The sequence below is a fragment of the Tamandua tetradactyla genome, chromosome 12 (assembly GCF_023851605.1).
Source record: "Tamandua tetradactyla isolate mTamTet1 chromosome 12, mTamTet1.pri, whole genome shotgun sequence".
NCBI lineage: Eukaryota > Metazoa > Chordata > Mammalia > Pilosa > Myrmecophagidae > Tamandua > Tamandua tetradactyla.
The window spans coordinates 49,601,117-49,620,127 of record NC_135338.1 but is presented as its reverse complement, the minus strand read 5'-3'; the positions used below and the strand labels follow the sequence as shown (position 1 = coordinate 49,620,127).

Below are 19,011 nucleotides of genomic sequence, written 5' to 3'. Positions count from 1 at the left end.
GGTGGTGGTCATTATTATTGTTTCTTAGGTTCCTCCAACAAAACAATGCTGGGCAGCTTTCAAAAGTCTTCTCAGTGCCGATCCTTCCTGCCACGGGTGATCAGTGTTCTGCCATTTCAAAAATGGAATGTGGCCTTCACGACATTATGAATGTGGGCACGCCTGTGACTGGAGACCAGCCTCTCTGAGAAATGGGGGCCCTCATTTTCTCTCCTCACCTACGCCTTGCAATTGCTGGTGCGCCGTCGCTTTAACAAGCAGTCGCCCTGGAATGGGGTTGCTTCATCCAGTACAGTGGAAAAACAGGGTTAGAAGAACAGACTTTGGTAGACAGTGAGCCGCGGGGATTAGTTAAACCAATATTGAAAAATGGTTTGCACAACTCTCGGTGGCTCGTGTTACTTTTGGAAAGATGTGCCCTTTCAGCCTTCATTGGCAAAGATACAGTTAAAGTTGCATCAGGACCTTTGTTATATAATCCCTTCCCGGTTATATAATTAAGGGTCCTGTTTTTTCTTGTCCTAGTTTACATCGATTGAAATGGGGATTGAAGATGGCAACAGTTCCGAGTTTCCAGTAATAGCCGAGGCAATGATTTTATTGATTCAAGCATATAGGATCCATTGGTGGTCAGTAATACTGCTAGCAGGATAAACTATAGATACATGAACGTTTTGTGTTTGAGAGTAGAATTTGGGTTTCAGATACATACATCAATCATCCTACAGATAAGCTGTTTGGAAGAACTGACCTTCAGATTCTGGTTTATAGGAACGTTCTGGTTTCTGCTCCATGTCTCTATGTGGTCAGAAATGTAGAGTTGGATTTGATGAATAAAAATGTAATAAAGTAGTGAATTTTTATGCCCGCCATGAGGTAGCTCCTCTGATTTTTTTCCAGACATGACCCAGATGCAGTTAGGAAGAATTACAATCTAAGGGGGCAGGTAGGATGCTTGGAACGTAAGTCCATACTTTACAACACTGAGCTTGTGTACCTCTGAAGTGGAGACGAGCATTTCTTCTATCTTGACGCCCTTGTGGCACTTTTAAATGTCAACTCAGGTGGAAGTAATGTGCTTCTCCACCCCCACCCCCACCCCTGCTCCCCCTCTCCCGTTGGGGCAGCCGGTTCCGAGGCACGTTAGGGAGGAGGCAGGATGCAGAGAAGAGGGTCCCATAGGGCAGCTCTGCTATTGCTTGGCCTCCTTCTCTCGGTCCCTCCAGAGCCCCAACACCTAACCTGGACCCTTCTGAATGGCCACTGGTTCTCAGGCACCTAAGCCCATGTCCTTCTGGGACAGGACCCTTGCTGACCGAGCTGAGGAGAGCCCTCTTTCCTCCCAGGCTCACTCACTGGGCCGATCAGATCCCCACTCTTCACCTCTTTCCAGCAACTTGGTCCAGACCCATTGCATCTTTCTTCAGACACTTCAGGTCTCCTGACTCGTGAGTTCCCACCAGTATCCTCCCCAGATCAGGCCCACCTGCTCTGGGCTCCCTGAATTCCACACAGCTGGTATAGCCAAGAAGCCGTGCTAAATCACGTCTCCATCTGCAAAACAGTAATATTTTGCATCGAATATTTCCTAAAAAGCAAGTTCTAACAGCAAGTGGGGTTGTGGGTAATTTTTATGTTATTCTTTATACTCTTGGTTTTTTTTTCTCATAGTTTCTACAGTGAACACATACCTTTTTCTTTTTTAATTGAAAAAAAAATGTTTTGAAATAGTTTGGGACAAAGAAAATAAAAACCAGTCATCTCTGGTGTTTGGTAGGCCAAACAAATAGACAAATCACCCAAGGTAAATCAATGCAAAAAAAAAAGCAAGCCAGCTTAACGCCTCCTCATTAAGAAGTAAAATATCCTTTCCCAGCTGAGATGGATGGGACATTTCCATCATTATCCACATCAAGTCCAGATATTGGCCCAGAGCTGTTGGGCATGTGCCATTCCAGTAGACACCAGGGGATTTATTGCAGGGTTGTTATGAGGCCCAAATGAGAAAATAGATGTGAGAGTACTTTATAAATGGAAGGCCATTATTTTCAACAAAAATAGAGAGCTTTCATCTGCATTGGGAGACAAGGCAGAAGAACATTGTAAGAACAGCTATCCAGTGTTCTTACAGAGAAAGATGTGGCCTTTATTATTTAAGAACTTAGGTTCATTTTAATATTTGTTAGAGCCTCCCGTGTGCCCAGCACTGTTCTTGTTACTTGGGGTTCATCAGTGAAGAAGAGAGACATTCCCACCCTGATGGAACTTTGTGGTGAGAGACAGGAACCACAAGAAACATAAAGAACAAATGAAATCATAATCACCATGATAATAACAGTACCTAACACTTGGAAATAGTGTTTACTTTGTGCCAGACATTGTTCTAAGGCTTTTGCATCTATTTCATCCCATAACAGCCCCTAAGGTGGATAATGTTATTAATTATCCCCATTGGGGAAGGTTTCCCAGAGAAAGATGTCGAGACTTGCCCAAGATCACCCACCTGGCCTGTGCTAGAGCCGGGATCCAGAAGCCAACAGCCTGGCTTCTGTCTTAGAGGATGTTAGTAGCTGATGAGATGGTGGAAAGAAGCAGGGGAACCTTTTTCTGAGTGCATTCGCTGTCCCTGCATCGTGTTAGAGGCCCAGGATACGGACACAGGGGCCTCACCCCTGCTGCAGAGGAGTTCCCAGTCTGGTGGTGGGGACAGAGGAGCTCACAGATTAGCAGTGAGGTGATGGGATATGCTGGGTGTGGTGGGAACCCAGAGGGGCAGGTACAGAGTGATTCAGAGCATTTGAGGTACGTGGCCTGAGCCCAGTGCTAGAGGGTGTTGGGAATTAGTGAGACGAGAGATGGGATAAGAAGGGACACCCGTCCTGGCCCAGGGGATGATGCAACGTGCAGGGCGCTGGGGCAGCTTCGCCGGAAGGTAGATGGTTACATGGGAGGACCGAGGCTCCTTCTAGGAGTTGGAAACCCTCTTCAGTTTCTTAGGATGGCATGCGTGCTTTATTGAGAGAACAGCCGTTTCCAGGTCTCTCTGGTTTAGGACCCGTAAATTCACTGCATCTTCTGCCTTACCTTTTCCTACCTTTGATCAGTGGTGGGGTAACCTCTCTCACTGCCGAGCTCCCAGGGGTGAGAGGCTGATTGAGCACCCCCGACCCGGGTTAGACTTGGGGCCATCCTGATGGATCTTCTCCAGTCTGCACCCCAGAGAAGTTTAGTTTCTCTGGACCTCCTCTGTAGTGTCGGTGCGGTAACAGCTGTTCATTCTTGAGTGTCACCCCTGCCTCCTGCCAACCCTCATGGGCCTCAGCAGGTGTCACACCAGGAACAACCCATCACATCCTGGAGCCCGTTCCCCAGCCCTGCACGTGGACATACGTTCCAAGGCTGGTAGACGATCAGCCAGGGACAGCCGCGCCTGCACACGAAGGCTGCTGGGAGTACACCTCCTGCTTGGCAGGCTCAGCAGCAGCTGGTCCCCGCAGCCAGCCTTCCTCTGCACCCGGGACCCCACCTCAGTTTGTGCCTGGGCAGGGATGGACCTCAACTGTCCTCCAGGAAATCACTGGCTTTTTCTTCCACTCACATGATCCCCCAGCTACCAGGACAGGAGAGTGTTTTGTCTGCTGAGCTGGCCACAGCTGAGAGTCCCAAGGGCTTAATAAATACTCTTGTGCTGCAGAGTTGTCTTGTTGTTTGTTTGGGGGCTGTGTTTATTTCCCTGCTTCATTTGTCTGACAAAATCCTTGACAAATCTGAATTGTCTTCAATACTGTTTCCATTTCAGGCGAATAGTATTGCCGTGGGGAAGCACACCCATATTTGTTTCGGTCTTTGCAGTGACCCCTCTTAACGCCTTTTCTCCTTAGACATGCGAGCATGAGAATGGTTTCCACTGGGAACATCGGCCATTGTTCTGGACTCCTTTTCCTCTTTGGGGTGGCTGAATGAATCCCCTCCATCAGGACTGTAGTTGCCTAACACAAGGCCTGGCACTGTGCAAGGCTCTTTCATGAATATTAATTCCTTTGATCCTTGTTGGGGATTGAATTGCATCCCACATAAAAGGTCCTACCCCTGGTCCTGTGGGTGTGAACCCATTTGTAAGTAGGCCCTTTGAAACTGTTATTTGTTAAGGTGCATCCAAACTGCATAAAGGTCGATTTTACCCCAATATGGCTGAAATCCTTGGAAGCAAAGGATATTGGACACAGGAGGGAAGCCGCAGCGTGCAGCCAGAAGCTGGAAGTCAGTGGACCATGGAAGATAAAGGAGAAGACGCTGCCGTGTGTGCTGCCGTGAGACTGAAAAGCCAAAGTCCAGCTCTTTGCAGAGGAGGCAGCACTGTGCTGACGGCTTAATTTGGACAACTTCTAGCCTCAACACTGTGAACCAATACATGCCTGTTGTTTTAGACAACCTATTGCATGATATTTGTTTTAACCAGATAACTAGTACAGTCCGCAAACAACTCACTTTCTGGTGGAGAAAATCCGGACTCAGAGAAAGAAGGCACGTACACTTAGGAAGTAGCAGCACATTAACTTAAAGCCAGGTTTTATTTTTTTTTTCTTTCAGTTTATGTTCTGTCCATTGTATCACCCCCAAAGACTTTGGGATTAGAAAATGAATTTCTTTTAGATGTTCTTATATTAGTTCTGAGCAGGTTCTGTTTTGTGGGGAAATTAATTGAGCTTCTTCCTAAACGTGTCCTTGTTGAAACACTTCCAAACTCCTATAAGCCATGCTTTGTGTGTTCCTGTAATTAACTATAAGAGGCAGGAATGAAGATTTTCTTCTAATAAAATAAGAAATTGCCTTCTGTTCAAATCTATACTTTTCTATTGCTGTAAGTGAGTGGTAGATGTTATAATTTGAAAACAGTGGCTCTATTTTACCGATTAAGAATGAAAGATGAATTATTTAAACTCACATTTTAAAACTGATGCAAGGAGCTTATAAGCTATCCTCTTGTACTGTGACTTTTTGTTTCCCAGATATTACCAAGTTTTGCAGTATGTTTTATTATATGGACAAAAAGAAAGATCTGTAACTCAGTGTACAGTGGGTGGGGGCTCCCTGATTAATTTTACAGGGTCTTGAAATCCCTGAAATTATATCCAAAACATGTGTCTTATTGAGCTTTTCTAATTAGAGGTTCCATCTTTTACTTCGAATCCTCAAAAGACACCATCAGTGTTTTCGTTTTCTGTGTTCGTAACAGATTACCTTGAACTTGAACAGTGGCTTAAAGCAACACATATTTATTATCTCCCATTTCTGCAGGTCAGGAGTCCAGGCACGGCTTAGGTGACCCTCCACTCAGGGTCTCACCAGCTGCCTTCTTTTCTGGAGCTTCGTCTTCTTTCAGATTCTCATGGTTGTTGGAAGAATTCAGTTCCCTGTGGTTGTAGGACTTTCTTGCTGGCTGTCAGCAAGAGACTGCTTTCAACTCCTAAAGGTCCCTTCATTTCCTGCCACCTGGCCCTTTCCATCACTTTGCAATATTCTCCTGGCCAGAAGCAAGTCACAGGTTTCCTCTGTACTCACGGGGAGAGGGATTTTACAAGGTCCTGAGTCACTGGGGGACACCTTAGCGTGTATTTGCCAGAACCACCACTAATAGTGAAGAAGAGCCACTGCTCTGAAACCTTTGGAAACTACATCCACTCCATCTTACAAACATTCCTGTTAGTTTACTCGCTAGTTATATTATGTTCATAAGAAGAAACTCAGCATGACTGAATGGAAAAAAAAAAAGATCAGTCTTATTTTCTCTAGATGAAGTAGACACCAAGAAGGGAGTCCAACTGTGAAATATTAAAGGAGGGGAAATATTAAAGGAGGGCTCTTCTCTTGGGAAGAAGAGCCACCGTAAATACCATATTATGGTTTATGTCAATATTGCGGCCACATTCACTGTTTTTTTTTTTTTTTTTTTTTTTTTTTGAGATGTGGAAAAACCATGTTTTGGACAAGGAGAAGTCAGCCAGACTCCCAAACCGCTTAAAACTCCTCATTCCTGGATCCTGAGGGGAACCAGCATGTTGACTGAGGTCATTCTTATTTTACTTTAAGAATAATAGAGGGGTCTATAAAAAAGTTTGAAATTGAATGTGAGTTGGTTTGTGGCAGTTTCATGAGCTGTTCCTCTCAATTACTTTTTTCTTCAGTACTGTTTACCTAGTAAAGAATAATTTAAAATTTTCCTAGTAGCCATACTATTCTAGCAAGTACATAAAAATCTCCCAGGTGGATTTACGATGAGAGGCCACTGCATTTATCTCTCCCAGTCCCCTCATACTCATCTGGTAAGTTCCTGTTGCCTCACTGAAATGGCATCCTTCTGTTTTGCATTCAGCTTTAGAAGTGAAGCTGCTCTCATTCTGCATTGATTGGTCATAAGCAAAATTATGGTATTGGACACTTGTCCAGAGGTCAGTTATCTAGAATCTCGCCTAAAAATGAATAGGAAATGGAAGGAAGCAGAAAGCATACTGAGCAAAGATATCATAAATTCATGAATAAACTCTTTAAGAGAGCCCCATGATTCTAGCAGACTTTGTTTTTATATTTTTATCGACAAAACAATATACAAACACAAACATTCTTAACATATAAACATTCCATACTTGGTATACAACCAGTGGTTCACTATATCATCACATAGTTTTATATTCATCACCATGATCATTTCTTAGAACATTTACATTACTCCAGAAAAAGGAATAAAAAGAAAAAACTCATGCATACCACACTTCTTACACCTCCCTCTCATTGACCACTAGTATTTCATCTACCCAATAGGTTTTAACCTCTGTTCCCCGTATTTTTTTCCCTATAACCTTTACCACTCCCTTTCATTGATCACTAGTATTTCAGCCTACTCAATTTATTTTAACATTTGTTCTCCCTGGTATTTGTTTTTGTTTTATCCATATTCTTTACTCATCTGTCCATACCGTAGATAAAAGGAGCATCAGACATAAGTTTTTCACAATCACACAGTCACATTGAGAAAGCTATATCATTATACAATCATCTTCAAGAAACATGGCTACTGGAACACAGCTCTGCAGTTTCAGGCACGTCCCTCAAGCCACTCTAATATATCTTAAGCTAAAAAGGGGCTATCTATATAATGTATAAGAATAACCTACAGGATAACCTTTCGGACTCTGAAATCTCTCAGCTACTAACATTTTATTTTGTCTCATTTCTCTCTTCCTCCTTTTGGTCAAGAAAGTTTTCTCAGTCCCTTGATGCTGAGTTCCAGCTCATTTTAAGATTTTTGTTCTACATTGCTAGGGAGGTTTACACCCCTGGGAGACATGTCCCACATAAAGAGGGAGAGGGCGGTGACTTTCCTTGCCGTGTTGACTGAGAGAGAGAGAGAGAGACCACATCTGAGCAACAAAAGAGGTTCTCTGGGAGTGACTCTTAGGCCTAATTTTAAGTAGGGTTAGCCTGTCCTTCGTGGAGATAATTTTCATATGAACAAACCCCAAGATTGAGTACTCGGCCTACTGATTTGGTTTCCCCCACTACTTGCGAAAATATCAGGAATTCTCCAAATGGAAAGTTGAATTTTCCCCTTTTCCCCCATTTCCCCAAGGAGACTTTATAGCAGACTTTTTTTTTTTTTGCTTTTTAAAAGGGGAATTTATTAAGTTGCAAGTTTACAGTTCTAAGGCTGTGAAAATGTCCAAATTAAGACACCAACAAGAGGTTACTTTCATTCAAGGAAGGCCGATGAAGTTTGAGGTTTCTCTTTCAGCTAAGAGGGCACATGGCATTGTCTCTAGCAGACTTTAAAAAAATATATTTTTATAGAGAAATCTTCACATACATACAGTCCAACCATATTATACAATCAGTGGCTCACACAGTTGTATGTTAATCACCATGATCATTTTTAGAATATTTGCATCACTCCAGAGAAAGAAAAAAGAAAAAACTTATACATCCCAAATCCCTTACCGCTGCCTCTCATTGACCACCAGTATTTCAATCTACCCAGTTTTTTACCCTTTATCCCCTGCTATTGTTTATTTACTTTTTATCCTTATTATTTTCTTTTTAACTCATCTTTCCATATCCTGGATAAAAGAGAGCATCAGACACAAAGTTTTCACAATTACAAGGTCACATTGTAAAAGCTATGCCATTACACAGTCGTCTTCAAGAATCCAGGCTACTGAACACAGTTCAGCAGTTTCAGGTACTTTCCTCTAGCCACTCCAATACAACATAACTAAAAAAGGATAGCTATATAATGGGTAAGAGTAACCTCCAGGATAACCTCTCAACTCTATTTGAAATCTCTCATCACTGAAACTTTATTTTATCTCATTTCTCTCTTCCCTTTTTTGGTCAAGAAGGTTTTCCCAATCCCTGACTCCCCAGGAGTCAGGTCCCACGTTGCCAGGGAGATGTACATCCATGGGAGTCATGTCCCATGTAGGGGGAAGGGCAGTGAATTCACTTACCGAGTCGTCTGGCAGACTTTAGAAATCTAGGTTTCCTATTCACAGGATAGTAGAAGCGTGATTATGTGGATAAACAACTAATTTGAAAGGGAATCCAGGCAAATTCCAGACTGCAGGTGGTGGCAGGGGGTGGAGAGAATCTCACAAACCTTAAAAAAAAAATTCCAAAATGTATCCAGTTCAAATATTGCTTCTGCTATATTTCATTAATACCTTTCCTCTGAATTCCTGTACATTTTATGCTGCATTATTTCCTGACAGGAGTTCTTTGTAGTCATATTTTAATTTCCTAAGACAGCAGTTCTTTGTAGACATATTTTAATTTCCCCTACAAGCTGACTGTAAGATCATTTAGTAGATGATTATAAGAGTCAGGACAAAGCCAAAATGCTTAGCATAAAACCAGGTGCATCGTAGGTATGTCAATAAATTCTTATTGAACACAAAATTACTTAAAAATGTCATTTGGGCAGGGTGGGGTTACAGGACCATCTTGGGGAGAAAAGATTATTCTCATGTTTACCTTTTAGAATTAATTTTGATTAATGTTATGAAATCTAAAACCTCATCTTTCCTTAGGCCTTTAAGAGCTGTTCACAGATCTCATTATTTTATTTGTAAGCCTCGCAAACTTTAACAACCAGTTTTAAGGGGGCCTTTTATTAATGTTTGGTCTGATTTGCAAACTTCGTTAATTAAACTCCTTCAAACATTTTAAACTGCATTTGTAAAGGAAATCGAACATATTAAATTTGTAAGTACTCAATTGCTCAACTCAACAAACAAGCCTCCCAGAGCACATAAGCAGTTCTTTTAAATCTAATTAAGCTTATAAGTGTGTTATACCTGATAGTCTTTTAAATTTTGCTTATACGTTCATGACCTTAGTAAAATTTTGACTTGAAATCAAAGGTCTAAATCAGCTATTTAATTCCACATTTTAAGTTGATGTTTCAAAGCTGGTCTGTTATTCTAATAGGTGAATTCTCTTCATTATAAAAAATATTTAAATTTGTTTTTTCCCTTGTTGTTGTTTTGCATGGGCAGGCACCAGGAATCGAACCGGGTCTCTGGCATGGCAGGCGAGAACTCTGCCTGCTAAGCCACCATAGCCCGTCCTAAATTTATTTTTAAATATTGATTTCTTACCCCCCAAAATTCATTCTGTAGCATTGTTTTTCTTTAACATTTCTGTGCTTTCTTCTAAATCTTCCTGGGGTTAAAAGATGCTCACCTCAATTGTTCAAGAAGGGATGCCCCGCTTCCCCTGCAGAAACCCCTCAGCGTCCAGCGCTGGCCCCACAGTCCTCCCGCTGTCACTCCAAGCAGGGGAAATACCACACACGTCCATCAGGTGCTCCTTGAAGGGACCTAGCTGGTGCTTCCGGTGGCTTCGAAAGAAAAAGTAAGCAATTGGAAGCATCTCGAGGTTGTCTGGGAGCGCGGTTAAACCCTCAGGATTTCTAAATTTCCCTTGACCCGAAGAGATCACGGGATGGGCAGACATGTCCCACCCTGTCGTTCTGAAACCCCCCACACCCCGTGCCTTGCAGGGCTCCCCCGTCCGTCGTTTTCGTGGCTTCCCTGGCAGTGGGCACAAGCAGTTGAAGGCCGAGGGGTTTCTCTGTGGAGACCACGGTCGCAGGTCTCTGCCCAGCGCTCGGCCCACCGGAGGCCTGACGAGGCCATCGAGCCACGGCTCTTTCGGACCCAAGTCTCGCGTTGTCTCCTAGCACGCAGAAGTCCAGTGCACGAGGTCGAGTTCAGGGTGGAGGCCTCAGTTAGAAGCATTGTGATCATTAAAATGCTGAAAATAGCAGGTCAGCACGCAAACATGGCTCTCTAATTTGTATTTCTAAAAGTTTGGACCCAGACTCGTTTCTCCTTCTGCAGAAACACTAAGGGCTCATTCCATAGTTCAGATATTCTTGGCAGAACTTGCCTTCAAATACCAAGTTAAAATAAATTGTTTATATTTTCTTTAAAAAAATAAAAGAAAGATGCTTTCTCCACTAAGGAAACAATAACTGTCATCTCAATAATTTTGAGGTTGTCTTGCTAAGTGAATTGGGGATGAGGGTATGGGGCTGCCTTCTCAGCTTGCTGAGATTTCTTAATGACAGTTCAGCCTTTTTATAGTCACTTTATAAATGATGCCACAATTTAAAAGAGGGAGAGTTCCAATGGCCCACATTCCTTAGATTCAAGGTAATCATTACTGGATTCTTCTGTCTGCTAACAAGTTGGCACCACCTTTCCTGCTGGCTTTTATTATTAGACTGGGTTTTATGTATGTGTGTGTGTGACTGTGTGTGATCCTGTATTATTTTCATATATTTCCTGTCTTGTGGGATCAGGCAGCTCTGGCAGATGCTAAAATGAGCCTCTGGCTCTTCTATTGAGGCTGAGTCTCTGCCAGAGCTCCTGAGTCCCCCAGTGGGCAGTCGCAGGGCAATTCTACAAGTGCCGTGAGCCTTGGAGGACATCACAGGATACGGCATTGTCCAATGATGAAAGGTTTCCATGGTGACAACCGAGTCCTCAAAAAAAGATTACAGAGAAATGTATAATAGGATTTTAAAATTTTGTTCAAATATTTTACATGAAAAACTAGATATTTATAAAGGCAATGCTTCCTTATTGGGAAATTCTCTTAATGGGATTAATTTATTTCCCAGCAGTGTCAGCTAAGAGAGTCTTGCTGCATTGGTGAGACAAAAGTTTGTAAAAAATCTTGTTGAAGGCCTCTCGTCTCATGATGAAGTTGGAAAAAGCAAGTTATTAATAACCGTGTTGGAGGAAAACAAAGATAAAACACTTGCAAATAAAATACACTTATTTGTCATAAAATTTTAGGGAATTTGCAAGGAAGACTGGTTTGTACTTGCATATATCATGATCTGTCTGTAAGCAAAGGTTATATGTAATAGGTCAATATAAACTTTAAAAGAGAGCAGGAGAGAAGGTGGCTTTCAAGTACAATATGACATTTCCTTTTCTGCCATGGTGAAGGCTGAACATAGTGCTCTGTGGTGTGCAAAATGCTACTGGTTGTCATAGCAATTGAAGACCATCCCAGAGAAAGGAGGAAATACTAGCATAAGACGCTCCACTAGGAAAGAACTACAGTTATAACAAAAGTAATCATTGTCAGCACTCCTATTTGTTGTCAAATGATAACATCCAGGCCACTTTTTTTTCTTGGTGGTAATTCTGTACGGCCCTCATTCCATCCTAGGCTTGTATTAGGAACATCGGCTTCTGCGTTCATTGCGGAGTTTTGTATCTATTGCTTCTGCTGCTCATCGGTGTGAAATAAATTGAGCTCAGGTTCTACCCAGCAGCTCTATAAGCTTCACGGTTTGAACACCTCCTCTACAGAGCCCTGTAATTAATCTCCATGTTTCTCCTTGTCGTCAAGGTTGCCTCCCCTTGACCATTTTTCAGTCATCGTTATATCACGTTAAACCTTGTGTGAACAGCCCTTCTAGTAGAACCATCTAAATTGAAGGTAATCTTTGCTTTCTGATGGCTCCCAGGACAGTCTTCCTCTGGCCGAGCCTCAGATGTGTCTGTCCCATCTTTCAAAGTATGTGCTTAGCTGCAAGAACTGTTGGAAATTCCTCTCATATGGCCAGTAATCTTCAGTCACCTTGGTAGGTTAGCTCCGGAGAGCTCCAAGAAGGCCAAAGGGCCCAAAGCAATCACCTTTGCCACAGTCACAGCTGCATCCCTCCTCCTGGCTGTCCAGCCCATGAGAGCAAAGTATGGGGTAGGGAGCATAGAGAGAGTCACGTGTGTGTACACAGCTCCCCCCAAATCCGTCATTTCACCTGAAAACACAGTTCACATCGCACGTCCTTAGGATGATGGTACTTTTAGTTGCATCATTTTTATCTGATGATAATACCGCACATACTGAGAGCCAGGCACTTGTCTGTGTGCTTTGTACATATTAGCTCATTTAAGCCTCACAGCAGCCTGTTTTACAGACACAGAGAGGGTGGGTATATTGCCTCAGGTTGTACAACTGGGAAATGTTGGAGCTGGAGTTTGAACCCATACCTACCTTCCCAACTGCTCTGCCACTTCCCAAACTGCTGGGGCTCAGCAGTGCAAAGGGAAAGGAAACTGATGAGGAGGCAGGGACCTTGAAACCAGATGACAAGGCATCACTTGCAAAAAGCAAAACAAAACAGACCAAGACAAACATAAAGTTCACCTCGTAAGTAGTGATGAATGTGGAATTGTGCTTCATTGTAATAAAAAAGATCAACTGTGAACAAATTATGCATTCCACAGGTGGCAAGGACTCTCCTTCCTCCTTCTCTCTTAACTCGCAGCTCCTGGCATCTCCGGCCTAGTGATCTCTCAGCACTACCACCCAGTCCTCAGAGGCACCACAGAGTTCAGTATCCCATCTATGTTAGACCAACACAGTTATAATGATGACCACCGTAGCAGCTAAGGTTAATCGAGCACTTTCTGTGTACCAGGCTCTAGTCTAAGGATTTTCTGTGTGTCCATGTCTTGAACCTGCATGGCAGCTCATATAAGAGAGAGAGTTGCTGTTATCCCATTTTCCAGTTGAGGAAACTGAGGCACAGAAATGTTAAGTAACTTGCCCCAGGCTGCATTTCTGGGACATGGCAAGAGTGATTGTCCTGCACTCACCACGTATTTAATGAGAGCCCACTGTACTGGGCCCTGTTCCAAGCTGCTGGGATCTGGTGGTCAGCAAGCAGACAGGGCCCTTCCCTCGTGGACCTGGCATTCACACACATGCACGCACACTGAAAGCTCTGAGAACTCCGACCATGCCTGCCAAGCGCTGAATACGTGCAGGGATCTCAGAGGAGAAGAAAGGAGTTTCCAAAGATGCACGATCCAGTTTTTCAGAAAATAAAGAGAAACAAGCTCAGGTTATGGAAGATCTGGGATCACAGGAGGACTCAACCATTTGCTGAACTGGAAAGAGAGTTTGTGCATAGAAACAAAGGCTGCTTAGGATGGCCACTGATGACACGAAATGCAGACTCGAGCACCGTTCAGTCCGACCCTCTCGTTTGCACATGAGGAAAGCGGGACCCAGGAGGTCTCCTTCCTTGAGGCACATTCCTTAAAAAGGGCAGCCCTTCCTGTGCATGGAGAAGTGTGCGCGGAGGCTCACCACAGTGTTCTTTGTAAAGGCCAGAAATTCAGAAACTACCTAAATGTCCACGACCAGGGAAATATAGAAACGAATGGATGTCTCCATCTTATGCGATAGTGAAAAGATGTGAGCTCCGTCCTCCTATACCTGAGGTGAAGAGAGGCCAAGACTTACTGTTGAACGTGAAAAACAAGTTGCAAAACACCCTGTATGTCCCGGTTATATAAAACACACCCAGATTCAACAACACTGTGGTTTTGAAAGATGCCCAAGCTTGTCTGCCTGTCTGCATTGAAAAACTTCTGGACGGGTACTCACCGAGCTTATTGGGGAAGGGTGACTTTTTTTCTTTTTTTTTTTTGATAATGATCTCGTATTGAAAAGAGGGGCTATATTCTTGCATTAGTCATATGATGAAATAGTAAGTGAAAATAGAAAGGTCAGTTGACTTGTCCCAGATTGTGCACAGTGAGGTAGTCCAAAAGCAAGATAAGGGCCAGTTGAGTCTCCTGGCTCCCAGCCCCCACCAGAGCCTGCACAGGTAGGTTCAAGCACAAAGGAGTGGGGATCGAGGGTGAATGGAACAGTCTACGACTATGGCTACAGTATTGCCAAGGAATTCCAGGAGCCATAAAAATGTCAATGAGTCAAATAGGGTTTTGCTAAATGCGTGGGATTTTTTCTTTTCTTTTTTTCAAAAAGATTCCAAGTTCTAATGACATTAGTATTCCAAGCAGCTGAATCCCAGGCTGGAGAAAGGTACAAATGATGATTGCTCATTAGCAAATAGAATACAGATGTTAGGTTCATTTTGCTGAGTGCATCAGCACCTTGGGGAGCCACTGGTGTAGCGAGCCCGGCCCAGTGGCTGCCGCTAGCTCCCAGCACAAGGAAGGGAAAGCAGGCCACTTCAAAGCTTTCAGCGACTGGGGACAGCTGGGCTTTGCCCACTGCCTGTGGTAGATTACTAGAGCTATTGGGTAAGAATAGAAAGCTAACATTTCTAAAGCAACTAGTAAAAAAAATTTTTCCCATCTTTTTTCATTTAGTTTTTAACAACCATTCTATAAAGGTCCCTCCCCTTCTGAGATAAAACTGAAGCTCAGAGGGTGCACGGGTAGCTCATGATAGAATATCCATGATCTCCATGCAGGAGACCTGGGTTTGATTCCTGGACCCTGCACACACACACACACACACACACCGAAAAAAGAAAAAACAGAAGCTCGGAGAGGTGAAGTAACTTGCTCAAAGTCACACAGCAACTGAAGATCATGGCAGCAATAGAATTCAGGTGTGTGTGGCTCTAGGGCGCTTTGACTTTTTGGTGCCTTTCTCATTATTCCATTGTAGGTCCTCACTAGCAACTGGGCATGAGGGAGGCAGAGAACACAGAAAAACATTTTGAGATACTATGCTGGTGTCCTTTCCTCAAACACCTGCTCCTTTTTTGTGCAGCTTCCAGCATTTACACAACCCGTTTGCCCAGGATCCTTACAGAAGAGAAGTCAAAGAGCTCTCTTGGACAATATCATCATGACACGGGTCTAGGCTGGGAGAAGGATAGATGCGTAGAATAATAAGATGCTAATTCAACTTCCTTGCCCCCAAGAAGCATATTGCCTGATAGGGTTAATAAAGATTAAAAATCAAATGGTAGTGGAAAGTTTTGATTAACAGTGCCAGTCAACAGGAAATCGTGTGCAGAAGTTGGATTTTCACTAAGGAATGGGTGCAGTTTCCGGACTGGTGGAGAAATGGATAAAACGCCCATGCAGAGAGCCAAGACTGACAGAGGTGAGTAAGAGGCTGGAGAGAGCAGCAGGATTGCTGAGAATGAAGGTGGACAAGCCATTTAGCTTTGAGTGCCAGATCCATCCATGTCTTACAGGATGGATGGGAGCTGGTGGAGTCTTCTAAGAAGAGAGGTTCCTGAGTTTGACCCCATGTGTGGAGTGGGTTAGTGGGGAGAGAGCTTGGGGTGTCGATACCTATTTGAAGGGTGGTTGTAGAGGTTCTGGAACTAGTTGGTGAGCACTCAGGTGGTCTGTATGGGCTAGTGGCCTGAATGTGTCCCCAGTGCATTTGTAATATGATTGTGTTATGCACTCTTACCCACTAGACACTGCTCCCGTGGTCTATTTGAACAAGCCTTTGCTGATTATTCTACCTTTGGTAAAAAGTGTGTTTTGTTTGTTTGTGTGTCCTTTCTCCAGCAAAGCCTCATACCTTTTATTGTTTGAGTATTATTCCTCCCTGACCACATCCAACCTCTAAACTCTTGGAGTGTGTCTGTAAAGATGCCTGTTAACCAACTATCATACCTGCTGAGTATCTCTGCCCAGATGTGGACTTGCTGCTGGCAGGCTGAGAGGGCCCTCTGGTTGCTCACCTGCCCTCCTCGCTCCTTTACTCCTTGGAGAAAATGCCCCACTGCTGACTTTGATTGGAAGAGTGACTCTCACTTTGTCAAGGTTCGCATTTGGTTGAGGTCATTTTCTGTTTTTAAGCCCCTGGTCTGTCTTCAAAGCGAAATGAAGAGTTTTAGATACTCAGAGCCATTCCATTATTCTACCAGCATCTCCCAGCTGTTAAAATTTTAAGACAGCACGTCATCAAAATTTTCAGCTGTCTCGCCACCACCACCAGGCATATATATCAAATGTCACCGTAGATCTCTTTGGCGAGTACTTTTTCTGCCTGCCACACAACAGAAATTGCACAGAGAAGCCACTTTCCTTCCGCATTCAGGTTGACAGGGGTAAATAATTGAGGGGACGTGCCATATGAAAAATTAAAGCCAAGCTTCTGGAACAAACTGACTTTAAACTTTTTGTTCCAAGGACTGAAAGTTATTTTACTGCCCCTTAGACTAAGTACTTATCCAAGAACTTTGCCCGCTTTATTAAATGATAGAATTCAGTGTGGTTCTCCAATGCATTCTGCCCTGGGGGCATAAAGTTAATTTAGAAACAACATTTTAGATGGTAGAAGCCTTTTATATAATGATGTGGAAATTGTTCCAGTTTTGAAAATCAGAATCAAGCATGAAACAGTATATGTCTGTAAAGAATGCAGATATCTCGCTGAGATATTACTTTGGCTTTCTGCCCAAAAGTAAATAAATAAAGAAGTCTCTATTTATTCTCCTAATTCTGAAGAAATGATACAAAAGATATTTGAGGAAGCAGGAGGGGATTGTGATTATTTTCTCCTCCAGACTAGAAAAGTCAGATTTGCAAAGCAGCCCTTTTTTTTTTTTTTTTTTTAATTCTAACCCAGACAGGAAAAAGTGGATGCTGTCCCCAAATGAAATCTCTAAGGTGTACTCCATGAAAGCTTGAATAACTAGTTTGGATTTTGAAAGATAAAAGACCTTGCCCATTGCTGACTGCAGTTTAATTACATAATTAACCTGCCAATCCTGTTTTTATCTGGTTTAGACGCCTTGCAAAATAATTTTCCATAGACTGCGGGCTCCCCATGCCGTGGTACCTTCTCTCTCTTTTTTGTTAATCATCTGATGGTAAATCCTTTTAATTCTCTTCCTTCTTTAAAGGGCTTGGCTTGCCTCACTGTACCTGATAACAGTTTCACAGCAGATGCAGCCTCTGTCCCTAAGACAGAGATCTGAAAATGGAAATGTCCTACCCCCAAGCAGCTGGTTGTAACCTGTGCTTTTTCTTTTAAGAAAATACTCTACTTAGGTAGAAGGCATCCACATGACTTAGTCCCCACTGGGCCGAGCTGGGAAAAGAAAAAAATAGTCTGTCAAAATGCAGGAAATATGGTTAGTTCACATCAAAGTGAGACACCTCCAGCCTGAGTCCAATGAAAGGGAGCTGCGGCCCAGCACGTTGGGTCAGCGTGAAGTGCCTGCTCTGTAAAGGGTCCTTTGCCTCGCTCCATCTTTTCACAGCCATAATTGAAGGAAGAATATCACCAACTTCACTTACAAAAGCTGCTGTTTGCTCCCTCCTTTTGCCCCAAAGCAAACAAAATAGGCAGGTTCCCAATTTGGAACCCACTGAAAGAAGCCAAGGCCTTTGTTTGCTGTTGAGTTGTCGTGGCAGCAGAGCAAATAGATGTGAAGAGATTAAGCAAACAAAAAGGCCCAGCACGGGCTTCCCTTTCTGTCCAGCCTGGAAAGTGCAGCCCGTGGACCCATCCTCAGCATGGAGGATGCAGAGGGCAAGGTCGTTATAGAGACCTGCCAGCACACTGCTCGTCCTCTGGCAGCACCGCATGGGCCCAAGTGGAACTGAGATCGTTCCACAGTTGAGCAAATCAATTCTAGAGCTTTACACCAACCCCCTTATTTTACAGATAAGGAAACTCCCTTATTTAGTAGATAATAGATGGCGTCAGGTTGCGCTAAATAACCTGCTCAGATCGGTTAGTGGAGAATCACAAGGAGATAAATCATCGATGTTGAGAGCATGTATACTGATTCATTTGTTAGTCTTTGGGAATTTTGTAGCCTCTTCGGGAATGTTTTGCTGCTTTGGTATTTGCATGTTGCCCCAATAGCTTAGTTTCTTGAAAAAGAAATCTTCAAGGATCCTTGAGAAATCTCATTGGGTAACAGGTAAATAAAGTACAATGGTAATATCGTCATCTTTTATTACTGTCAAAGCAAATATACAATTTAGATGCAATAGCCCAATAAATTGTTAGGTATGCCCTTAAGCCCCTGAACTGTGATTTTTGGTTTCGCGTGCATTTCTCTAGAAACACAGTTGTCTAATTTCCTCTGGGTAGCAGTCTTCCTGTCTCCCTCCAAACAGAAGGGAAAGGGTCTTATTTATTACCCCTCAGGTAAACTGGAAAGGTCATGGCCTCAGGCCAGTCGCTTACCTAAACCAGATTTTTAATTCCTTTATCTAATTATATATCTGACTTATCTCCAAAACAAAAGAGAAATGACTTATAATAATAATAAAAGTATGAGAAATAGTAAGACAACAGTCCTTATTGTAGGAATTTTTTTTTTAAGTAGACATGGGGGAAAGAAAGGGACAAAGGGTATTCTGTACAGGATATATGTCAAGATGTCTAGGCAAAGGAAATGATAAAAATTGGCCCAAAACCCAACTCTGGGTTTCCTAGCAGCAAAGGCAAGTGGGAAACATGGCAGTGTACATAGTTCTCATTTCTAGTGCAAGCATACATACCAGTGAAGTTCCTAATTCTGTTAACCTAGACGGTTTGTTTCAAGGTTTTATATGAGAGGGATAAGAAATAATGTCTTTAAACAGGACTTAATGACAGATGCATGAGATTGTCTCAAGGCTGTGGTGTGTGGGAAGGAGGGAGGAGAAATGGGAGACAGGTATGTCACTAAATTCCATTGATCTG

General features: G+C 43.0%; 1 protein-coding gene and 1 long non-coding RNA gene across 10 annotated transcripts in view; one reads left to right on the top strand and one right to left on the bottom strand.

The window, feature by feature from the left end:
* Positions 1-19,011, top strand: part of FOXN3 (forkhead box N3) — a 413,410-nt gene that overhangs the window by 341,628 nt on the left and 52,771 nt on the right. The window lies entirely within an intron of this gene.
* LOC143652098 (uncharacterized) lies at positions 5,994-10,013 on the bottom strand. Its single transcript, XR_013160415.1, has 3 exons — positions 9,736-10,013; positions 8,502-8,650; positions 5,994-6,470 (listed from the first exon to the last, which is right to left on the bottom strand). It is a non-coding gene; the product is annotated as an uncharacterized LOC143652098 (long non-coding RNA).